Source organism: Hoplias malabaricus, chromosome 13 (genome assembly GCF_029633855.1).
Source record: "Hoplias malabaricus isolate fHopMal1 chromosome 13, fHopMal1.hap1, whole genome shotgun sequence".
Lineage (NCBI taxonomy): Eukaryota > Metazoa > Chordata > Actinopteri > Characiformes > Erythrinidae > Hoplias > Hoplias malabaricus.
The window spans coordinates 15,664,029-15,669,248 of NC_089812.1; positions in this window are offsets into that span (position 1 = coordinate 15,664,029).

Here is a 5,220-nt window from a genome sequence, read left to right on the forward strand (position 1 = left end):
TGTTCAGTTTGTCGTATACAATTTGTCAGATACATCAATATAAGGCTAAATTCGGGCTTAAAGCATGTAGTCTGATCCTGGAATTACAGAGCATGATTACACACATTACACACAGAGGGCTAGCAACATGTAACTCTTCTGTTGACATAAAACCATACTATAAGAAAAATTCATCTGTTTTTTTTACCAAGTTTTTGAAAGTTTCAACCTCTGCTGTTTCTATTATCTCTCTACAACATAAGCAGTGCAGCCTGATAAACAGAGAAACTACTCTGTAGAACATGACTTTCTTTGTTACTGCAGCTAATTGCGTTCAGCTTCTCATTATTGCCCTTGATTTAAAAACAAATCGTCACTGTCTAAAAAAAATGCATCTACATTTTTGTGGATGTTTAATTTACCACATCATGTATGGAAATCTTTTTACACTGACTTACGTTGACTTTAATATGCATTTTTCTTCTCCTGTAAAGTTACTACTTTCGAGATACACATTTTCTTGGGACAGTAACAAAATGTTGAATGATGTCTACAGACTTTTGGACATCTTTAAGCACAGAAGTAGAGATGCACCAGCAAGAAGGTTGTCACTTCATATTGCGCTGTGATAAAAAGCCACAAAGGGTTGAGATTAAACTGAATGCAGCAGGTTTTAATGAATACAGAAATAGAAGAAACTGAAAATAAGCTCACAGACTATCTCTCTCTGTCTCTCTCTCTACATTGTATATGTATTTTTAGTGTAATATAATAAATGTATATGACTGAGGTAAACACACATAAGAATCATATATATATATATGTCATTTGGGACAAGGTTGTACAAAGCTTTTAATGTGATAGCATTAAAATGTGTAGCATTTAAACTCAACACAGTAAATGGTACAAAAGCCACTGAATACTAATATAGTCTATTTTTCTAGAGTCAGTGTGGATCCTAAGCTTCATTAAGTGCATGCTGTAACCTATTTGTTTACCGTATGTACAGTTTTGACCAATAGGCCTGATAGAAGACGTTACAATAGATTAACCTGAAGATTAGAAACGCATGTATGAGTGTTTCTGTTTTTATTCTGCTAAGGAATGACTGGGTAGTGCATAGCTGCACCGGTTAATGACGTATTTCTACTGAACTGACGTCCATACTAAAGGAGAATGAGGTGGGGTGGTAGGCTGTTTGTGATTCATAACTATTCATTCAATATCACCACCTGACTTCACTAATGTTCCTGTGGCTGAATGCTATACAATCCTCATTGCAATATTCCAGCATCTAGTGAAACTGCTTCCCAGAAGAGCGGAGTCTGTCAGCACTGAAAGGGAGACAAACTACCTACTAATAGACTTCAATAAAAAAAAATTTCTAATCTAATTAATATATTTTAGATATTGCAGTAAATTCCATATCATGTAATTAAATACATATATAATGCTTGTCATTCATAATAATACAAATCTAAAGGTGTTTTGTCACTTTATATATTTGTGTTTGTTTGTTTAATAAGGCTTTTAAGGCAGTTTTATATCAATTATGGGTGCCACTGCTGTAACCTATAAGTGTTGAGCAAAATACTGTTGGAAAAAACTGTTGAACATGATGCAATTTCTGAAATCATAAATCTTAAATGACTTCATACGCCTTTAAGCCTATTTCTGCAGTTGTCTTATCACCAAACTAAATATAATCCAGAGATTAATCACTGACCAGGATAAAGTGATTAGAGAAAGTGAATTAAATAATTATATTAAATTTTTTATATGGCAGTTTATAATAATGCAAGGACCTAAAAAGAACAACTCGAGGCAAATCCCTTAATTCAATTTCTTGTAAAAAAAAAAAATCACACGCTAATATTCTACACTCATTTTCCTTTTTATTCAGCTCTACATAACATATAGGTGCACTTTGATTTTCTAGAGACGGTATCCCATCTGTGTAATATGCATACTTTGTTAGCCCATTTTTATTCTCTTCTTTGATGGTCAAACCTCTCACATGGCCACCACAAAGCAGGTAATCTTTGGGTGGTATATCATACAGCAATGGCATTTTATGTGTTGTTGTTCTGAGTTTTTAAACCACTCAGTGTCACAGCTCATCGTAAAATAGCCACCAGCTAAAAGTGTCCTGTGTGTGTGCTAGGGTAAGACCAACAAAAACTCTAGCTCAGCCAGCAATGAACTGCACCATTTTGGACTGAGACCCTTAATTTTTTCCCCATTAATAGAAAGAGGTAGGGCTTTGTTCAAACACCAGATATTTTTAAAACATGTAAACAAAACAGAGAGGTGAACAAATGGTGAAGAAATGTTCACTGAATTAAATTTTTTAAGTTATTTGGATTACAATCTAACATCATTATCTGCCTAGCTTTTCACTTTTATGGCCCACCCATAGTAGCCTGAACAACTTTTTATTTTTTTGTTTATTTATTTTCCCCTTTTCCCACTGTTCTTCAATAGTCAGGCCCCCTACAGGACCCCCACTGAGCAGGTATGATTTGGGTGGTGGATCATTCTCAGCACTACAATGACACTAATATGGTGGTGGTGTGTTAGTGTGTGCTGTGCTGGTGAGGGTGGATCAGACACAGCAGTGCTGCTGGAGTTCTTAAAGTTGTTAGTGTCACTGCTGGACTGAGAAGTGTCCACCAATCAAAAACTTCCTGTCAAGAGCAGTGGGTTCTATGTGGTGAGTGGAGCTGAAAAATGAACAAGAAATATGGAATAGTAGAACGTGCAATTTAGTTTATTTATTTATTTTGAAATGTATGTTAAAATAGAGCACTGTATATGAATTCATTCATTCATTGGTTTATCGTCTGTAATCACTTATCCATTTCAGGGTCATGGTGATTCTTAGCAGGCTCTGGACCCATTGTGACCCTGTCTATAAACGGTGTAATTTAAATATTCGCTGAAACTCAGATGGTACCAGTGCAGTGGCGGATGCTGGTCTTTCAAGGAGGGGAAGCTCAATTTCGGCCTACATCATAAAATGTGTCGGTTTATTTATACGTAAATTCTACCCTCCGTTCCTTTTTAAAAAAAAAGATCTTTGACACTGTCGTACCAACAAGGCGTCTTTTCCAGGGACTTGACTAGTGTCTCTCTAGAGACAGCAGGCTAGGCTGCTTAACCCCCTGGAGTCTGAGGGGTTTTCTGACACTCTGGTGTAGTCTGACATGCCTTGATTGTCTTACAAATTGTACGCATCTGAAATTATTTTTTCTCAAAGTGTTACACATGCATTTTTCAGAACTCTCTCTGCAACAATGTTGAATCAGTAAGAGTGTCATACATCTATATTTTGATTAAATTTACTCTAAACTTAGACTTTCCAAAAACCTATTTTCAGAAGTGCTGATATACTGTGAAAAACACATTCTAAACATTTCTCACCGGGACCTTTGAGGTCAAAACTTTTTGAACACGGGTCTTGGCAACACACTGCTGATTCTACTTTTCATAAATTGTATGTAATTTTATACTTAGGACATAACAAATGTGAGGTGACACTCTGTTTTTCTCAGTCACTGGCTCCTACATTGCATATTTATGAAGATAGGTGCGAAAACCAAGGTGCGAGGTCCCCACCCCACTGCCTAATGAATGGCCCATTAGCTGTCACTGCCACAGCTGTCAAAAGAGAAGAGACCAGAGGCAGAGTTTATCACAGTTTATTTCAAAAAAGAGAACTAAACAAGCAATAAAAATAAAGAAATTAATAACTGGCATGAATTAAAATAAATGGAAAATGTGTTCACATGTAAAGATTGTGATAATATACTAAAGATAGTCATACTGTATATCCTTGTGTGTGTATATATATTTGAGTCAGTTCAACAAAAGATGCCAGTCTCTAAAACAGTTTCTGTCTGGATGCATGCAAAGGTAGACATCACACTGTTCACACTTCCATGGGGATTTTGCATACCACACAGCTGTTCAACAAGGCCTTGTGGGTCAGGCTGTCCTGTTGCATAAGTTGTTGACTTATGTTGGTAGCAGCAATGTCCAAGAAGTGAAGAAACAGTTTTCTGTACCACTTCAAAGTTTTGTGCTGAGTTGTGTAATGCAAAATGCTAAACTTACAGAGCAGATGTGGAAGGACCATGTGTTTACACGTTGGTGGTTGCAGACTTGGTTGACGCCGTTGTCTTTGCTTGGAGGTGGAGTATTTTCCACATTTCTGAAAGAAAAATAATAAGAAATGTGAGCTTCTGAGCAGTTACAAAGATTATCTATACATGCCAACAGTCACTACAACTAATAATTACTTGTATTTCAAATACAGTACTTACATATGACCTATGTATAGCAGTACATAGCATAACAAGCTACATAGGATGACACTATTACATTCACACAGGCCATTTACACATTACATTACCACACTAGGCTAAACATATACAGCCATTTAGCACTCTCAGCATGCACACTCAGATTAGCAACAGGCTACACTTGAATGTCCTGTTTACACAACAGCAGGTTTTTTTTACATTAATTTATGCTTTCATATACAAAGTAATACTTATTTAATTTATTCTTTATTTTAATTTATCCGGAATTCGCGGAGTGTACACAGTAAGCGCGAAGCGTGGGTTTGTTTCATTTGAAAGGAAATATTTCACTTACCTATCACAAAAACCCTCCTTCGGATCAATCCGCATCTCAAAATAAATCTTTCTTCGTCACTGTCCTCCCCACTTTCGTCAGATTACCTGAAATCCTCTTCATTTTCCAGAACAAATCTCTCCTCCGCAGCTTCCGTGAGTGCGACATGACGAAGCTCCACGAAAATAATTCCGCGACATGTGCTCTGTGTTTGTAACAAGCGAATGGGCGTTTTCATGCAAATTATCAGCCAATGATCCTCCACTAGCAGCTGCCGAATTACCATAGTGTCAACATATGAATGGCAGAACGCGTCTATGGGCGGAACAAAAAAGCTTGTGCCTCAAAAATGTGCCGGTTGTTGTTTACGCTTCTCTCACAAGAATATAAATATATATATCGTTTCATCCTATATATAGTTGGAAAGTAGACCCTTCAAGGTTTCCGAGGTATGTTGTAAACGGCCTTGGCCCATGTGAAGTAGTGATGTGTCGGTCGCGAACGAACCGGTTCAAAGAGCCGGCTCTTGTAAGTGAACGATGAGAGCCGGTTCACGTTTAAGACCGAGCCATTTTTTTCTAAGGCTTGTCATTCAAACAATCA